Below are 21313 nucleotides of genomic sequence, written 5' to 3' on the forward strand. Positions count from 1 at the left end.
CTGTCCCAGTATGGCAACACTTATGTACTTAAGTAAAGATACCTTCCAAAGGGCATAAATAGCCACAGGGTAAATAGGACTGGTTCCCTGGTAAACCAGCAGATTTTACAAACACAGAAATTCACTCAGCACGTTGCCAACTTTTGTGATCCCAGTTAAGAAATTAGCATTGTTTAAAATAGGAGCAATTGATGCCCCAAAGTGAAAATATACACTTAATTGGGTCAATATTTTATCCAGAACTGGACAAAGAAGAGTGACCAGTTTGGCAGTCAGTCTAACACTTTCTCCTTACAGCACATCCCAATAGCAGCTAAATAACTTAATTTGGAGATGGTCTTTCTTCTGCCCCTCCACTATTCATCACCATCTCATACAATTTGTAGTCTTTATCAAAGGAAGAATGGTGGACATCAGCAGCAGCTGATGCTCAGCTGACTCTAAATCATAAAGCTAAGACATTACTTATTGCATCTTTGTTAATAAGCTTTGATTATGCAGTAATCAAGTGCTAGAAAAAAGAAATAGCAAGTTTCCAGATTTTATTTTGTACAGATCTCATTATAGTTTGAAAAACATCTGTCTGCAGTAAAGTTTGACCTACTTTTGCTCAAAATTATACATATACTGTACCCATTGAAATTTTAGTAGAAAATATTTAAGATTGGAGATGCTAATCATACTCCTTTCCTGCTCGCCATCTTGTCTACTGTACATTCTCCCCCCCATTCCAATCTGATCTCAGCACTATCTTTCCCCATCTGACTATGTTCACCATCCTAGGGTAATTCAGGGTCACTTCTGTAATACAACAAGGAGTTCTTGCACGGATAATGTGTTATGAGGTGCTCAATATACAATGAGTAGCCAGATTGGTTTCTCCTATTTAATGGGTAGTGGCAATTCTGCACAGTTTGAATGTATCCCAAGTTAGGACTGAGCCGTACCTGTCATTTCACACAGGTTACAGGTTTCAATCTACACATCGAAATCCCAGATACCACCACATCTGTCTTCCTGGACACAATGAGAGCCCTAGGATTTACACAGGTGATCAATTCTCCAACCCATGAAAAGGTTCACATGCTAGACTTGGTATTCTATAGGGGGGGTTGACATCCCAGAATACCAGGATAGCAGTAATGAAATAGCATCCCTATCATGGAAAGACCATTTTCTAATTAAGTTTTCCCTAAGTGAAACAAATGGCACCTCCCAGAGTTTGGAAGGAGATCAGAGATAAGAAAAAGCTGACTGCTGAAAATTTCCTATAAGCCTTGGACTATCCATATGTGGATAAACAGTATTTCTCTCAATGTATTGAACAGGCTACCAGCACACTGCAACCCTACAACAGAGCCAGCCTGCTCTATCAAAACTGAACTGCAGTGATTTTGATGCATACTTTGCCAGCAAAATTAAAAGTTTCCACCAGGATTTACAAGCAGTCCCATCCAGTCTCCAATCAGCTAACCAGGAGTGCACAAATTCGCACCCACCTGACATAGACATATGGGACTCTCTTAACCCAATAACAGAGGGCCTTGACAAAATCCAGACCTGCTCCCTTGACTCCTGCCCATCAAAGAGTGCAGCAGGCAAGTAGGGGCCTCATAGAAGGCGCCATAAAAAGTGTGAACTCCTCTCTTTCAAATCGGCAACTACCAACATCCCATTTCTAGGAAAACTTATAGAACAAGCAGTCTGTGATCAACTCGGTGATTGGCTAGAAGAGAGAAACTGGCTAGATCCACATCAGTCTAGGTTCAGACCTAGTTATGGAATAGAAACAGTCTTTGTATCCCTACTATATGATTTTCACAGAAACCGAGACAGTGTATTTGCCTCAGTATTAGAACTGCTAGATTTCTCTGCAGCTTTTGACACTGTGGATCATATCATCATGCTAGCACGACTGACAGAAACAGGTATCAGTGGAACAGTACTTGCCTGGTTCAGATTTTATCTATCAGACAGGCAACAGTCCATGCTGTTCAGCAGCACTTCATCACCATCATGGGTACTGACCTGTGGGGTACCACAAGGATCGATACTGTCACCTCTTCTGTTCACTATCTACCTCAAACCACTATCCAAAGTGATTTGGTTGATGGCCACTTAGTTCTGCATCTATGCGGATGATGTGCAGCTACTCATACCCATTAAACTTGACTTACCCACAACCCTGAATAAACTGACTACTTGTGTAACATCATTTCAAGAATGAGCTAAACACAACAAACGTTGCCTGAACCTAAGTAAAACTGAGCTTCTATGGGTCCCTAACATAAGTGGGCACATACCTGACATCAAATCTCTTTTGGAAAATATGAACTCCTCCTCAAATCACAAAGACAACTTAAAGCTATAAAAATGTCTCTAGGTAAATATTTAATCTGGTAAATTGTTTTGAAAATTTGCCTTCTCCTATAATTGGTGGTTGATTAGCTAAGTTTTTTTTTAACCCAGAGACACTAATAGGAAAAAAAGTCTTAATAAACTAGGCCCATAATCAATAAAGAAAATAAGAGAACTGCTTTTACTGTTTCACTCAATTTCTGATTAATACTAAATTCATTCATTATTAGTAACATGTCGACCTGGAACATTTCTTATTATTTTGGACACAGACATGGACACACACACACACACACGGAATGACACTAGCTGCAGATATTATAGCAGGACATGTGTATCCACTCCTACCCTAGCTAAGACAATATGCAAGCACATTTCTGACCTCATTTGCAATTTTCTTTAAATTAGTACGTTATTTTCTTACTTTTGTTACTCTGTCTTATCTGTTTATATGGTCCAGCTTTGCTTACACTCAGTGATGTCTATTCAAATGCTTTATTGTGTATTGTGTTGACATTGTAATGTAGCATTGTGGTAGTATGGACTAGAGGCCAGGCAGCAGACAAGGTAAACCAAAAGAAATGTCTTTGTTGTGAACAAAATTTACCAAAAGTCTGTTACTGTCACAGATGCAAGTGGCATTCATTTCACACAAAAAGAAGTGTCCTTGTCTTAGGTATCCTGAAGTCCAGTTCCATTAGCTCACACTTGCTACTGCTCCTAGCAGGCTCACTTCAATAATCTACTTGTATTCTGTATACCTTCCACATGGACTCTACTCCAAGTACTATCATCACGGGTTAAGTACAACTACCACAGGTCAAGTACACACTGTAAAATGTGACCCTCCTACCTTGGGCACACTATAATTCTCTTGAGGGACTCTTCCTCCTTACCCTCTTCTCTGGGCCTCTGTGTTGGGGCCTTCTTCTCGCACCTGAAGCTGAAGCCTCTGTATCAGGACCTGCCATCTGTTCTGGCCTCAGGGCTTTTAATGCACCCCTGGCCTGAGCCCTCCCCCTTGGCAGGCTCAGCTTCTGCAGACCATCACTACCTATTGGAAAGGGCCTGAACTGCAGGAGTAAGACAGATTGTTTGACATAAAAAGTCATAGACATCAGCGGCGACTCGTTTCATAAGAGCCAGATTAACTCTTAGCTCACCTTGCCTCTTCACTGGTCTATAAAGGCTTTTAAATCAAAATCACTTTGCTATTTTAATTAATTAATTAATTATTTTCATTTTTTAAAATATTTTTGTAGACTTTACTTTGAAATCTTAAAACAAATTCATGTCCAATTTCAAATTGTTTATCTCATATGTCAAAAAGACTTTTAGCAATGAGAGATGACTTAACTTTGCAGTCATAAACAATAGGACCGCTGGCCGACATGCGGCATGTTTCACTTTTGCTGCGTCAGGGTCCAGTCCACGCAACGCAATGGGCGCATTGGTATAACACTCCGTTCATGTTCACTGGGCTATGTCGGCATTGCCGTGCAGCAGCCGCTAGCGCAGTTTTGTAAACAGGGGGTAAGTTTTTATACATTTTCATTTTGAATTAGTCACTGTATAGAAGGTAACCAGCCAAACTGACATAGCAGAAACTGCTCTTAGGATGGGTTTCATGAGCACAGTGTTCTAGTTTGTTCCACTAATGAGAATGAGTGATCAAAAACTGAGAGAGGAAGTAAAGTAGAAACCAGAAAGAAACTGTGGTAGGTTGATATATTTATGTTCTAAAGAGCAATTAAATGATTTGAACAAGATTTACGGCAGTGCTGCTTTCAAAGGCAATAAAGATTACTAGTCTTTTTTTCATGTACGGAAACAAATTACTTTTTCTTAAAATAAGCTGTTTACAAAAAAATGAAACTGTCAAACACACTAGAGCACTGCTATAATCACAGTAACACATACCGATATTTAATTGCTGAGTGACACTTAATTAATACAGAGGGGGCGAACAGAACAAGCAGTGCAACTCCTCTAAAATGATTTTGATTAGATATTGCATAACTTTTATTACGTAATTTGTCTTAAGTTTCTAAAATTGGGAAAAGCAAATTTAGTCAAGGAGTACAATATGAAGACTCTAGTGACCTCCCTCCTAGATATTATTTCTGCCCCCCCCCCCCCCCCCCCCCCCCCCCCCACCGGTCTCTCTCCTGGCCCTGGACAGTGAAGCAAGATTTTTCCATTCCATTTAAAGCAGCCAGGAAAGCAATGTAAGCTTTCACATTGGGGGCTGATATTCAAATGGAGTTTTATGTCTACATGAGTGTTATCCAGAGAGTTTCAGCCCTTGTATGGACACTATTGGGATGGAAATTTTCTAAATGGCCTAACACTTATCTGTGTAATAACGAGACAGAGGAAGGGAAAAAAGAGGACAGAGCACAAAATTCTCCAGATATCCAGTGATATTCAGCCACTACCCAGATGACTTAGGCATTTTATTTAGACCTAACTGATTTTTGTCATTATACCAAATTGTGAAAAAACTGCTAGACACTACAGCGGTCACAGCAACTAATACAGACATCCCATCTGCCGACAAACTCGCTAAATATGTCAATGAAAAAATTACAAACCTGCACAAAACACTACCTCAGAACAATACTGATACAGAAAACTTCATCAATAGTCTGGATCCAAACCCTGGAGAATACCCAGGTGATCGAACTTGGTCAAACTTCACGCCCCTCACGCCCCTCACCAGTTACCCAGGCAATCAAAAGGCTCTCCAGCACCCACTGTAAACTGGACCCTTCCCCAGCTACCTACTAAAATCCGCCTCGGATCGCTTCATAACAGACCTTACATCCCACCTAAACTACATGCTCCAACAAGGTCTTCTCCCTGAGGAATACAGCAACATCCTACTCACCCCAATCCCAAAAGATACCAAGAAAAAAACAACCAAACTCTCCAACTACTGCCCAGTTGAATCTATATCACTAGTAGTTAATTGATGGAGAGCATGGTGACTAAACAGATTACTGACTACATGGACAAGTTCTCAATTCTACACAAATCACAATCAGGATTCTGCCCCCTCCATATTACCGAAACTGTGCTAGTCACTCTCTTGGCCAAATTCAAACAGGAAATAGCCACAGGTAAAAGCATACTTCTCCTCCAATTTGATATGTCAAGTGCATTCAACATGGTAAACCACAACATACTACTAAGACTTTTAGACTACTTCGGAATTGGTGGAAATACACTTAACTGGATCAAAGGTTTTCTAACCATGAGAACATACCAACTTTTGTAAAATACTGAGGGAATTGTCACATCCTGACTTGGATATCTCAGTTGACCCCCTTCCATGTCCTATCAACTCCACGTGTATAGTGGGGTTGAAAATATATATTATTTTAAACACCACTGCTGAATTTTCACACCATTGTGCTTAAAATTGGGCTGGATTGGTGTAAGTGGTCAGCTTTTAGAAGGGGAGTAACATGGTCATATTTTTTATGTCCTGTGCATAAATATTTAAATATTGCCAAACTGGGACAGACTGAAGGTCCATCAAGACCAGCATCCTGTTTCCAACAGTGGCCAATGCAGGTCACAAATGCCTGTTAAGATCTCAAAAAAGTACAGTACATTTTATTCTGCTTATCCTAGAAATAAGCAGTGAATTTTCCCCAAGTCCATTTTAATAATGGTCTATGGACTATTCCTTTAGGAAGCCATCCAAACCTTTTTTTAAATGCCGCTAAGCGGTTGCCTTTACCACATTCTCTGTCAATGAATTCCAGATTTTAATTACACGTTGAGTGAAGAAATATTTTCTCCGATTCGTTTTAGATTAACTACTTTGTAGCTTCATTGCATGCTTCCTAGTCCTAGTATTTTTGGAAAGAGTAAACAGATGCTACACGTCTACCCATTCCTGTGATTAGCTTAATGGTTGCATTCTGGATAAGTTGTAACCGTTTAAGTTCTTTTGATTTGCTCATTATGGTAGCCGAGCCAGAAAATGATCAAGGAATGTACTACGATATTTAGTGCAAGGGGTGGAGGAAAGAGCGAATGGAATGAATCATTCTGAGTTGATGAAAGAATGCCAAACTACTGAGGGTATTTGAGGGACAAATGAAAGGGAAGTGTCTATGAGGACTCCTAGGATCCTGACACTATCTATCAGAAGAATGGGGATAGTGCTCAGAAGGAGAAGCGTAGCTAAAGTCTTGTCAGTGTGGGCAGTGAATAGCACTGCTTGTGATTTTGCAGGATTAAGACAGTTTGTTCTCCTCGAGCCAATATACAATTATGGAGAGTTTCTGATTGATAGGGTTTGGTTGCATCAACAATGCTGAGAACCTGTATATAATCTGCATAAACAAAATGGACAAAATCCAAAAATTACAGGAGTGTGAGCAAAAGTGATAGAAAAATATTAAAGAGGGTATGTGAGAGAATTGAACCTTGAGGAACACTAGAAGCAAAGGATAATGGCAGAGCATCCAGCGCAGTCCTATAATTAAGTGCTTCACATGTCTGGAGCATGGGTGACTCTAACATTCACATGCATAACTTATAGAATAGGACCAGCATTTAGGAGTATCCACGTAAACCAGCCATTGCCCTGGCATAAGTAAGCATGCCTGAGTGTAGGCACTTTGATGTTGACTTATGCTATGTGATATGGCAACCGAGGGTTGAGGGTGGGTCTGCACAATAACACAGCTAGATAAAGACGTTTATTAACAGAAACCTGAGGCCTGTTATGTCACAAGTTCAGATAACACAGTCTTAATCGGGGCCTGCTAATGACAGGGCTCAAAACAAAGTCTGTGGCTATAGACTGCCAAGCCCCAAACACAGTCTGTAAATTCTCTCTCTTTCTCTCTCTCTCTCTCTCTCTGAGTTTCCAAGTCTGGCTCCAGCCAAACCTCAGAACAGGGCTTACAAGTCTTGAATCCAAAAGTTGGCTTATCTAAGCCAGGTAATGTTCGCTACACATAGATTGTAAAGGCATATGCTAGGGCTCAAGTCTACCTTCCCTGAGCCTCCTTGGTGGGATTTTGGAGTGCTCACCGTACAGTATAAGGGAGTAAGGGTGAGGTGTATATACCTAGAACCTTTTATGTGACGTGCACTGCAGTGCCCCCTAGGGTGCCCCACTGCTCTGCTGGGATGGCCTTGTGGCCAGACTACTAAGAATGCTGGCTCCACCTACATCCCAATGGCTTGATTTTGTGCATTTTTCACTTGGACTTTTTTTTATTTTTTAAATGGTCCAAAAGATAGACACATTAAGCACAAAATATCTAGAAATCATCTTCATAAGAAATGGCCATTTTCGAAACAAAAATATAGATGTTTTTCAGGTTCAAAAATGACAATGTTTATCATTTGATTTTTGGACATTTTCAGCAAAATGTCCAAAGTCAGATTTAGAAATCATATCAAAAATGCCCCTCCGCCCCCTAACAAGTCACTCAATGTTAGGTGCCAGTTGTGCATGTAAGTTGTGGAATATTTGAACTTATGCCTGTGACTCTTACCGTTATGTAAGTGCTAGCTGCATCTTCAGTGCTGTTCTATAGTTTTAGAACAGCAAATGCGGGGGGGGGGGGGGGGATTCCCAAAGGAAAGCTCATGAATAGGACATTGCCTGTGTTCAAAAACACAAACAGGAGACAAACACCCTCCGTCAGAAGTCATACACCAGGGTGGACCAAGGAAATCCGCTAGAAGGGAAACAGGAGATGAAAAATTCAAAATCTTTAATAAACATAATCATAAAAAAGTCATGATAAAAATCCAAAGATTCAATATGAATTGTCCATATACTGTCAACAATGACTGTATTTCTTTCTCTCCCAATACAAGGAGTACCATTATGCTTTGCATCGTGCAAAGAGTGACTTCGTTGGCAGACAGATCTCTTGGTCCCTCAGCCATCCCCACACTCTTGTGTCTTAATACTATCACTTCTTTCACCCTACTCCCCCATAACAGTATCTCCCCTTCTCCCCTCCCAGCAAGCACATTCTCTTTCTTTCTATCTTTCCTTTCTTCAGTATGTCCTCTCTCTTCCACTCCATCCAGCATCTTTCTTTTGTCTCCTTACTTTCCCAATACCACGTCCAGCATATCCCCCTGTCTCCCCCCCCCCCCAGGTCCAGCATCTCTGTTCTGTTTTTGTACTCCCCACCCCAGGTCCAGCATCTCCCTTCTTTATTTATTTATTTATTTTTCTGCATTTATATCCCACATTTTCCCACCTCTTTGCAGGCTCAATGTGTCTACAAACTCCTCATTCTGTGTCCAGCATTTCCCCTGTTCCCCTATTCCCTGCAGTGTCCAGCATCCAACTTGTGCCCCTATCTGTCTGCTTCATCTCTATTCTTCCCAGCTCACCCAGATCCAGTAACTCTCCTCCCTCAGGCTGATCCATCATCTTCCATCTGTCACACTAATCCTCCCTGAACCTACCATCCCATTTTTCCTTTTCCCAAAACAAGCATATCTCCTTTTCCCCCTCCCCTGGCCAGCCTGGCCTGATACAGCATTGTACCTCACTTTTACCTACGGAACTCAACTGCCATCAGCCCTAGGTCCCAGTCCACTAAGTCTGATGGCAGTAAAGGAGATAGAGACCATAGGGTTGTCCCTCTTGACTGCACTGCTATAGGCTCTGTTGTTCCTGGTCCCAGTCCTCAAAAACAGAAAGTGAATTCAGAGTGGGGGGAGGAGACAGGATGAGCACCAGCAGAGCCTATAGCAGCTCAGGCAAGTGAGATGACCCTCCAGCTTCTGTCTCCATTATTGATGTCCAACTTAGCAGGACTGTGGCCAAGGGCTAGGGCTGACAGCAGTCAAGTGAGTGTTGGGGCACTTTCTGCATGTTCGCTTCAGTGGCGGGCAGCCCAGAGCCAGGATTTAAATCTGCTGCTGGGGCTCCTGGCTGATTCACCTTGGAGTATATGCACTGGAACTGGGGCAGAAAATGGGTGGTAAGCCCTTTTTGGGGATGGGACTTCCCCCCCCCCCCCCTTATAAACACCTATGGGGCAAGGCGTGGGTAGATTGCAGGCATGGAAGCACTAGCCACACTAACTGGCTAACACAGAGTTACCATGGGAGCACTTAGTGCCTCCCAAATAGCAGGTAGTAAATGGTCCCAAGTCAATGTCTTGCAGGTACCAAATGCTATTGGTTACATTAAGATACGACCTGTATTAAAAAAAATAGAGGGAACACTTTCAAAAGGTGCCACATTAAATCTGGGCTTAGTATGTGGAAAAATCCTCTGTTTAAACACATTAAGCTCAGATTTTAGCGCTCTGTATTAAAAAGGCCCCTTTATTAGTTATAAACATGCATTTTTATTTTTAGTCATTAATGATTTTAGATGGCAGAGTAAAATCCTTTTGTTAATGATATATTTTTTTTATTTTTTTGTTACATTTGTACCCCGCTAAAAACCCAATGCTAATTGAGCATGCATTTTCTACCAATACTGGAAGCATTGTGAAAAATGACATGTATTGCTTATTTTCACTGTAAAAAAGAAAGCTAAAATTTGTAAATATCTATCTAGCATCTGTTGCCTTTCAGGGCAAGCCTCTCACTTGTTTTTATGCATCATCATCTAATCTAAAAACATCAGTGTCATCGGATAATGCATAACAATTAGTCTCCATGAATTCCTTCTGTAATGTTGTTTTCAAAGCAACAAAAAAAGCTTAGGTGAGTTGTGTAGTGTCTGAAGAGTAAAATTAGATGCAGCACACATGCTGTAAGTGCTCCAAATTTCCCACCATAGAAATAGAATATGGTTAAAGATAAAGTATTGTGAGGCCCACTATCCGTCCATTTTCTCTTCATGTTACAATAATGCTTATTTGAAACTTGATATGCCACCTTTACTTAACAAAAAAGGTCAAGGTGCTTTACAATTAATTGACAACAATTAGAAGACTGCATTAACTTATAGGAAAGAAACCACTCATACCAAAGAGAGAGAGAGAGAAAAAACAACGTAACAACAGATAATACAAATAATGTCAACTTATATGATTTCTGCGATTCCTAATATACCACTAGGAGCTCTGTTTACGAAGGTGTGTTAGTGTTTTTACGCGCCTACACTGAGTGCGCGCTAACCATGTAGGCGCCTATAGGTATATTGTAGGCACATACATGGTTAACGTGTGTTAAAAACATTAACGTGCCTATAACACTGCTTAGTAAACAGGGCCCTAGGTCTTTCCAATATTTTCAAAGGAGTGGCCTAGTGGTTAGGGTGGTTGACTTTGGTCCTGGGGAACTGAGGAACTGAGTTTGAATCCCACTTCAGGCACAGGCAGCTCCTTGTGACTCAGGGCAAGTCACTTAACCCTCCATTGCCCCATGTACAAATAAGTACCTGTATATGTAAGCTGCATTGAGCCTGCCATGAGTGGGAAAGCGCGGGGTACAAATGTAACAAAAAAATATATATATATTATTTATGCCTCCACTTTCAGCTTCACTCCATGACCCATTCTTCTAGACATTCCTTTCCACTGAAAATAATTACCATTTATGCATTATTTATACTTTTCAGATATTTGAATCAGTTCCTTTCTCTCATACCTCCTTTCACTCCTCTAGCATATCCACTTTAGGTTTTAAAGGGGCAATTTTCAAACTGTCCTCATTGAGATAAAGTATGCAGCTGCTTTTAGTGTATGGACTTTGTAAACATTTTCAAAGAGAAGACTTGAGTGCACTTTCTCCTTGAAATTTTTCATGGGTATATAGTAGTGATGAGCAGCTAGAAATTTTTAAAAAAATTTTGAGTTGCTTCCTGTGTCATTTTGTCAGTTTCTGAAAATTTATTTATTCCACTTGCTTTGTATACCACATGGAGCCTAACATAGGCTTCAATGCGGTTTACAAAAGCAATTAAAAAAATAAAATCAAAGAGAAATGAGAAAAAGATGGATGAAAAGGTGGCAAAGCTATGATGGAAGGGCAAATGTGATTCTGAAAAGGTGAGTTTTTAATACTAGTCTGAAGGTTGCAACAGTTGATTGATCCCAGACATGACATGGGAATTCATTATAGAGCTTAGGGCTTAAATAGCTAAAGGCAGAATCTCGAGTACTAATAAGATGAATGAGAGAAGGTGGTGGTAAGGAAAGAAGATTATTATTGGCCGATCTAAGGCAATAAAGAAGAGAATAGGGAATCAGAACCTTGTTAAGATAGAGATGGGAAGAAAGAGATCTGGATTTATAGACCAATAACAGTATCTTTGCACTCTTTGGAAATTGTGCACAGTGGACTAAATTCTATAAATGGCACCTAAATTTGGATGCACACACACACACACATGCACACACACACACACACACAAAAGAGTGTTAAGCATTATTCTATAAATGGTGCTCAAAGTTGGGCACTGTTTATAGAATAGCACTTAGTGCTGGGATCTGCACTCAATTTTATGCAAGAGGGTTTATACCAACTGAAACCTAGTGTAAATCCTCCTGTGTAAATTAGGCATGGATCCCCCAAATTCTATAATAGTGTGTGCATCTTTACTGAACATCCCTGATCCGCCCATGCTTCTCTAAAGGCCAAGCCCCCTTTTTAGTTGCATGCTAAAAGATTTATCCACACATCTTTGTAGAATAGCGCTTAGCAAGATGTGTATGTAAATCCAAATCATTGCCAATTAGCACCAATAATTGATTGTTAGCACCCAGTTATTGCCAATTAACTGTTCATTTGTCAATTAAGTTGCAAGCACAATTATGGAATATGCCCAATGACTACACCAAATTTCAGCGCACAATTTTGGGTGCCATATATAGAATCCGAGGGAGTATGTGGAAATAGAGTGCACTATTTCAGAAAAAAGAACACCATTTTCCTGATAGGGCGTATATGTGTGCACACGTTTGTGCATCCGTACTAGTTTGTGCATATGTAATGATTTGCACAAGCATGGTTGATCCATCTGGACAGAGTGTGCACTCTTTTTGAAATAGTATGCCCTCTTTCCATATATGGCACCAAAAAAATTGGTGATGAAAAAAGTGTTACTCTGTAAACTGCGCTTAAAGTTAGGTGCATTTTATAGAATAGCATTTATGCCTTGGAATCGCACCTAACTGAAATGTGGTGCAAATGTACATGCCTACATTAAGCGTGTATTCCAATTATTCTATAACAACGTGCATAAATTTTAGGAACAGTCCTGTTACACCCATGCCCCTCCCTTTTTCATGCTCCCTTTTTCAGATCATGTGTAAATTGTGCCTACATTTATGTGTGTAAATGTCAATTAAATCTAATTAGTGCCAATTATTAATGGTGCCAAATTTTCTTGTGATTTAATTAAATTGTGGGCACACTATTTCCAATGAGTTTACACTATTATCGGCAAATGACAAAACACAAAATATCATGGTTTTTTTAATGCTCATTTTTATTTGGTAGCAACAGGCCATAGAGTGGAGGAGTAGCCTAGTGGTTAGGGTGGTTTACCTTTGGATTTCACTATATATATATATATATATATATATATATATATATATATAGTTTCATTTTGTGTATAATGGAGGGAATCAAGCATTACAAGGCTACAGCATTTGTTGCAGTGAGCAGAGGAAAAATTATAAAATGCTAAAAAAAAAGAAATTTAGGTTCCCTTTTACTAAGCTGCTATATAAAATGGGTTTAACACATTCTAATCCAGGACTTTCCTGCGCGAAGCCCATCTGTATAGCCCACAGGTATAAAATAGGCCTTTTTCTTTTTTTATTTTTGCTGGTCCTATGCTAATTTTAACATTAATAATATTAATGCGTGAGCATTTACCGCCTCCTATCTAGGAGGCACTAAATGCTCCCGTGTTAACCCTGCATTTACCAGTTAGCACTCGCTAATGTGAACATGCTAGTTGGTTAACTCTTCCATGCTCATTCCCCATCCAAGAAATAAATCAAAACAATAAATAGTGCAAAATCGGCATGCACAAGCAGGGAAATTACTGCAGGACACTTTAGTGCATCCTGTGATAAGACTGTTTCAATATGCTAAGCCTGTGTTAAGGCTTAGCGCACCTTAGTGGAAGACCCCCTAAGTGAAAAAAGGAGCACTCCTAATATATTTATATTTCAAGCTGTCAAATCAATGGGTGCTAAATATTGTGGGCCAGATATTTTGCAGCAGTTATCCAGGTAGGAGTGGCCCTAACCCAGATAAGTGCCGATTACTGGGTTCAGCCATTGATTTTCAGTTGCGTTAGTGTGGTAATGCCACTGAAAATTATTACTGATCACCCCAGTTCTATCTAGATAGAGGAAGAAACAGTAGAAGAACCTCTGCTGAAACACGTGGGCAGCACAGACAGCAAAAGGTGATCCAGGAGAATGGATGAGAATTCACCAAAAAGGATTTTATTGAGGAGGGACCCAACTTGGCCAAGTTCAGCTTTTCCTTCATCAGTGGTCACCAGGGGTCTTCAAAACAAATGCTGAAAGGTTCAGTAAAACAGAAACATCTTAGTTATTTTGCACCATGGGTGTTTTTATTGTTTCTCTGGTAATACCTGAAATCATAAACCATACATATTTATTTATTGCATTTGTATCCCACATTTTCCCACCTTTTTGCAGGCTCAATATGGCTTACATTATGCCGTGATGGCGATCGCCATTTCCAGAATGAGAAATACAAAGTAGTGTTACATTAAAGATCATAGATATTAAAGTAAATTATAAAGTAATTTGGATAAACAATTCATTTCAGGCATAAGAGATAAGGGGCTGATGCGTTAATGTTCATTAGTAACTAATTGATTAAAGTATAAATTAATATTTCATGGTTTTGAATTATGTTAATTCTCACAATTTTATTTCCAGCTAATAAGGTAAAGGATATTATTTAAGGGCATAGTCATCATCATGGGCTACTGTTAAGATGTGCTATTTTACCACTAACTTGTATTGTGTTAGCACAGGTTCCATTTTATACAATGAGACTTAGTTGCTAATAAAGGGGCCCTTTTACTAAGATGAATAGGCGCCTACATGCGCCCAACAAGCACCAATTTGGAGTTACTTCCCAGCTACCGCGAGGCCCGTGTGGTAATTTCAATTTTTACATGTCCGCTACATGTGACAGAAAATATATTTTCTTTTCTGGCACGGCGAAAATTGGGCAGCAACTCTGACTTGATGCGTGTAGGTGATTACCACATGGTTAAAGTGAGAGACCTTACCTCTAAGTCAATGAGTGGCGGTAAGGTCTCAGACCCAAAATGGATGCACGGCAATTTTTATTTTGCCGCACGTCCATTTTCTGCAAAAATTTTAAAAAGGCATTTTTTGCAGGCGCACTGAAAAATGGATCTGTGTCCGCCCAAAACACATGTCTAAACTACCACAGGCCATTTTTCAGCGCACCTTAACATAGCCCATGTTGATAACTTCACCCGAGTGACTAATAACTGGGGTTAACAGTAAAATAATGTTGATAACTTCCCTCCTTAATTGTTAAAGTTAAGTTTGTGATATAAGCATTCACATAAATGTTGGGTATTTCAAATAATCTCTATGTATAAAATTCAATTTACTCTTGCACACAAAATAAATATTTTTTCTTTCTTTTTTTCTCAGGGTTTTATAAAACAAATCTGGGAGGGGGGAGTTATCAATATGAGCTACCATTAAACGGGGTTATTTTATTGTTAACCCAGGTTATTAGTAACTAGGTCTCATTGCATAAAATGGTAGCTGTTGTAAAATAGCATAAGTTGTAGTAAAATAACCCACCAGTAGCCTACGTTTATAACTCTCCTCCTCCCCCCACCCCATTACAGCTTTTGTATCATAATGCATTTTGAATTTAAGATTCTCATCTAAATTAGTTAATCCATACATTACACTCTTGAAGATCCTCTGTGCCATCCCAGATCATAAGGATGTCAATATTTATTTATTTATTCATGACACGTATACCCCACATTAGCCCGAAATAGACTCAATTTCAATGTGGCTTACAAACAAACAATACAGGTTAGGGTGGTGGACGTTGGTCCTGAGGAACTGAGGAACTGAGTTCGATTCGCACTTCAGACACAGGCAGCTCCTTGTGACTCTGGGCAAGTCACTTAACCCTCCATTGCCCCATGTAAGCCACATTGAGCCTGCCATGAGTGGGAAAGCGTGGGGTACAAATGTAACAAAAAAAATGTACAGAATATAACACAAATTACAATAACTTCAAGAATTAATACATGTGCAGTAAGTAACCAGGGATTTAGATATATCTCTTCCATAGGATTACATTCTTATCATACTTACATACTGTCAAAATTTCTTGTCAAAACTCCCCATATATAAATTTACCATAACGACTCCCATTGCTGTCCCCTTAATTTGTCGATAAAAACATCCATTAAACAAAAAAATAATTCTTAGTCAGTGCAATAGGTGTTAATTCAACAAAAAAACTTCTGTAGGTACTCTCAATTGAAAGTTCCTCTGCCTGATTGTATCACGTATTACCTGAATTTCTTCTTGTGGTATGTTGGTATATAATGACTCTACATTAAATGTGGCTAAAATAATATCTCCAGTGCATCACACTGTTCTCAGTGTGGTAATCATATCTGCTGATTCACAAAGGAATTAATTTAATGAAGGGTCTTAAAAATACATAAGTACTTAAGTGTTGCCATACTGGGACACACCGAAGGTCCATCAGGCTCAACATCCTGTTTCCAACAGTGGCTAATCCATGTTGCAAGATCCTAAAACAGTGGTTCAAGAACTGATCCTATGGCAGGAATAATTAGCCTACCTAGAGGTGATTACAAAGGTTTGTGGAACTTTTGGTGTACATAGATCATTGGCAAGACAGGATTTTTAACTTCTAGTCTATGGCTCCCTCTGTGGCAAATTTATATATGGGGAATTTTGCGAAGAACATTTTGACACTTTATAAGTATGATAAGAATGTGATCCTATGGAAGCGATATATCGACAACATCCTTATGTACTGGGATGGCACAGAGGATCTTCAAGAATTTCTTGTACGGCTCAACAATTTAGATGAGAATCTTAAATTCAAAATGCATTATGATAAAAACAAATGCTGTGCTATTCCTATACCTACAGATTACTATTCAGAATGGAGAGTTTAGGACAGATATTTATCATAAACCAACAGATTTGGATTTTAGAAGCTGCCATCATAGATCTTTAAAGATAAACTTACCCTATGGTCAGTTTCTGTGCTTGAAAAGATTGTACTCAGATACTGTAACATATAATAATAGATCTTATAATACGAAAAAAAGATTCAAAGAAAAGGGATACCCCATATTGTGCATTGATAATTGTTTTCAAAGGGCTTCAGAAATTGATAGGGAAACTCTATTGAAAAAGGGATACCCCTTGTTGTGTACTGATAATTGTTTCCACAAAGGGCTTCATAAATTGATAGAGAGTTTCTATTGACACTACTACTACTACTACTACTATTTAACATTTCTACCAGTGAAAAGAAAGAAAAATGACAAATGTCCAATGATATATTTACAATTTTAAGATAGCAGAACAATGGAATGTTCTCTGGCAGAGAATTAATGATAGCCTACAAGCGAGAGAGAGAGAGAAATCTCACGGACATGCTTGTGCCTTCAGCCTTACCAGAACAACTGCGGGTCAACAAGAGACTACACATGGGACATTTTAAATGTGGAACATGCTCTGTTTTTCTGGCGAGTATGAATACTATAGCTTTTATAAATTCAAGGACTGGTGAGGAGTTCCTTTTAAAGCAGTTCTTCAATTGTAAAACTGAGGAGTTGTCTTATGTTGCTTTGTGCCCGTGTGGACTCCTTTACATTTGCAAGACCAGTAGATATTTTAATATAAGGATTATGGAGCACAAAACGTGCAATCAAATGCCACTTTGAGTGCTGGTCACCACTTTGAAGATTACAAATTTTGTGTTCTGGCCACCCCAAGGAGAACTTGGATTGGAGAAGAGGGGATTTGGATACCTTGCTTCTACAAACAGATCAGAAACGGATCTTCAGATTCAACACTTTGACCCCCAGAAGACTGACTATGGATATAGACATGTCAACGTTCCTTTAACCATTATTTATGTGCAGTGGTTTTATTTCCTGATTCATTTAAAGTATTTTGAAGGTGACTGGGGACTCAAGTATGTATCTGTGAGGCACTTACCATGAGCAGCAGCTCTGCTCCTCCGAGGTTCTGTGGTTGGAAGTTCTTGCTTTTTCCTGTATGGGCAAGAGTAAAGGAGCAATCTGGATAGCTCCCAGTAAACCTGGGCTGCCGCCGTCCCTCTGTCAGACGACTCTTGAGGGGTTTCAGGTGCTTGCTGGAACTCATCAACAAAGTCTTCCAGACAGACTGGTATAGATTCAGGCAACAGTGGGGAAAGGGCATCACTGAGCCCTGAGAATCAAACCGCACCCTCTCAGCCTGGAAGTACTGCCGCCAAGCTTGTGATATATCGCCCCATTTGTTGGTCTTAGCCTGCAATAACACCATAAACCTCAAATCAAGCACTGAGGGGCTACTATATGTATATTCAGTTTTACTGACAATACATTACTACTACTGACCACTGATCATTATCCATACAGCGGTGGTATCAGCTATATAGCCAACTAAGGGGGGCAATTATCAAGCTGTATTATGACTATACAATGTGGTTTTTGCCCCTTAATGCATGTTAGAAGGCTCTAATGCAAGTTTCAGTGCTTGAGATACTCATGAAATGCATTATTGCATCTATAGCAGCTCATTAGTATGTACATTTCCATAAGATAGCTTACAGTAAAAGCAACAAACTGTGTAATAGCAGGAAAAAGCAACCACAGCAAAATGCCCATATATGAATGCCTGATCCCTAGAGGTAATACTGCTATGTTACCACTAGAAGACTCAGCTGCCATTTTTGAGATCCAGTGGCCTTGCTTCTACTCCACTAGACATCGAGGATCCTGGTGAACCTGGGAACTGGGTTGGGGGTAGGGGCTCTTGCTGCCCAAGGGTGATTTTAGAACTCCTTGGGCACTGGGAGAGGGATAGAGACTGGGGGGAAGTTGCCACATGTCAGGCTCTTGCCACATATGGAGGCCTCTGGGGAAGAGATTGTTTTGGCTGGCCAGGAGGCAAGTGATGTCTGGTGGACTTTGTCATGCTGTCAGGGGAGTGATGGTGGGGGACGTTTGTTGTACTGTTGAGGAGGGTTGGGGAAGATGACATTGGGGTGGAGACATAGGGGTGCTGATGCTGGGATCAGGAAGCAGTGGTTTTATAAAGCTGTTCCTACGTCTATGTGGCAGGACACAATACATTTTTCCCACATCCAGCTTTCTAAACTCTATGTTCCCTCTGGACATGAAAGGACTTGAATGTGCAGCCCTGCTCCCTTTATGCAAGAAGCTTTTCATTTGGCAAGCCTCTTGAAATATAGTGTGGGAATTCCACACATCCAAACCACCCCTCTAACTTGAGTGGGAGTCCTGCACCTAGAGTCCCACCAGTGGGGGGTGCTGTTTCACTATCACATTTTCAATAGTCAGAGACAGGCAAGCTCTAAAGGACTCTAAATCTAGCATGCACCCCCAGAAATTCCGGATGTAATCAGTGTGCTTCCCAAAACCAGATGGTTGTAGTCGTGCTAGTTTTGTAAATACACTACAGAACTCCGGGAGCGATGAAGGATAAACTAACCACGTCTCCTGTCCTCAAAGGGCGGGAGAGGAAAATTAAACTAATTGTAGAATTCTCACCCAGATTTCGCTGAAGACAAACTAGTCAAACCGTTTGCTTTACTTTGAAACCAGAAAACATTTTTTTTTTATTTAGTTCCTTGTATGGTGAATGATAAAATAACAATAAAATAAACTATACAGCAAAACAACTTTCCACAGTGTATCTTAATGAAGTACTTTTTGGCATAAATAATATAAAGTTTTCTTTCTCTCTCTTCAGGAAACTTAACTCAGGAAAAGCCAATCCCCAGATAAGTTTTTTTTTATTTTTAACCCTTTACCAATTGTCAGAACTTAATAAAAACATTACTTATTTATTTTCTCTCGAGGTTATAAGAAATGGATTCTTTGTGTTACTATTCTTCTCTTACAGGTGCGGTGTAACAGGTTTTCTCTCCCGGTATCCGGTAAGTATTCTTTGTTCTATACTTTTGTTTCTATATTTCTTTCTTAATTTCCCTGCTCCATTCTATTCTGTGTTCTTATTTTTTTCCTATTCCTTTTTTTCCCATTTGCTTTCACAAGTCAGTTAAATCACTTAGCTGCGGGATTCCCGATCGGCGGGGTCTTTCTTGCTTTGGGGCCCTGGACATCCACTGAAGACTTCATTGCTCTCCCAAAGGTTCACTCTTCTTCCTACACCTAACTCTTAATTAAATTAAATGTAAGCAAAACCCTTCCTACTTAATTCTTCTGACAGCACTGGGAAAGCAGATTGACTGTGGCCAACTTCTCTATTAAAAATAAAATAACATAAAATTTTCCCTCTCTTTTAGGGCCTAAACTATGTTTTCTTACTGTCCCTGAGCTAACTCAGAGTGTTGGATAGTTTGCAGCTTTGCAGCTTTGTAGCTCCTCAACATTCCACATTCACCACAGCACACACTACATGCTGTACATGCAAATCCCTTGCTCAGCCATTAAGAAAAAAACCAAAATAAAAAGTAATCCCATAAAGGTTCTTCCTTACTGTTTCAAACCTCACAGTTTTTCTTACATTTAGTTTTTAACCACAGCCTTCCTCTGGAACCCACTCAATATATAGAGAACCTTCAGCTCAATTGCAGTTACCATCAAATCCCCTCCCAGAAATTCTTACACCTTCACTTCTATCACAAGTCACTCCCAAACACCCAACTCTCACTTTCATACCACTTTTACACCTTAATCACCCTTTTTCTCTCTCTAACCAGCACAAGGTGTCCGCTCTCTTCAGCTGCCCAACTCACTCTGCCAACTGCCTATTAACCCCGTCACCCCGGTAACCGGACTAAGCTTGGGGTTCCAATCCCCTCCTGGCCAATCCCAAGCCTTCCTTTCCATTCCATTTGTTTTCCTGCTGACCACGGAATTTTGGCCAGCACTGCTCTCACTCCATTTTAATTTTAAAATTACCATAGAAATCTATGGAAAATAATAAAAATACCCAAACCCCCATTCAAACGTAGTTCAAAATACCCCAAATTTTCCCTTCACATTAAACTCCACATCCCCTATTAAACCCTGTTTTTAGAATTTAAAAATAACCCCGTTTAACGTCCGCCCCCACACTTATCCCTTTAACACCCTTTTAAAAAACCCAAAAATTCAAAATCCACTTTAAAAATTCAATCACCTTCCCCACTACCTACTACGTCGAATAATTCAATTTAGCCTTTAATTAACCCCTTCAAAACCTACCCCCTCCAAACACCCCCTTAAAATATTTAAATTTAAAAACTAACCCACCCCAAAAATCCAGAAAAATTCCCCGATCACAAATATGCAAACAAAATTTAAATCACAAAAATCCCTGAATTTTTAAAAATAAAAAAACGCTATTTATACAATTTAAAAATCAACCAATCAAAATTTTGGGCCAAACAACCCCTTACCTCGTTCCTGATTTTCTCCACACATGTAGACTGCCATCCGTTCTGGTCCCACTGGTCCTGGTGCCAAAACGGATCCCAAATAAAAATCCAGACCAAAAACCGCGAAAACGCTGGAGCGCTGGTTTTAAATCGAGGCCCAGGCTTCTAGGCCTCGCAGGAGCTCCAAAAATGAAAATGGCGCGCTCCCAATTCGTGCATGAGGCGCACCGCCTCATGCACACGCCCGCACGTCTTTCTGCACTTCGCCGGCCATCTTCCGAACAGGGCAGGCCTCTTGCTGGTCCTCCTCCCTAGA

At 39.9% G+C, this 21313-nt stretch overlaps 1 long non-coding RNA gene across 1 annotated transcript; it reads right to left on the bottom strand.

Moving 5' to 3' along the window:
- Positions 1–6168: 6168 nt before the first annotated feature.
- Positions 6169–20187, bottom strand: LOC115475349. The gene is made up of 3 exons (XR_003943012.1): positions 20175–20187; positions 18871–18874; positions 6169–6265 (listed from the first exon to the last, which is right to left on the bottom strand). It is a non-coding gene; the product is annotated as an uncharacterized LOC115475349 (long non-coding RNA).
- Between the last annotated feature and the right edge of the window lie 1126 nt (positions 20188–21313).

The sequence above is a fragment of the Microcaecilia unicolor genome, chromosome 8 (assembly GCF_901765095.1).
Source record: "Microcaecilia unicolor chromosome 8, aMicUni1.1, whole genome shotgun sequence".
Lineage (NCBI taxonomy): Eukaryota > Metazoa > Chordata > Amphibia > Gymnophiona > Siphonopidae > Microcaecilia > Microcaecilia unicolor.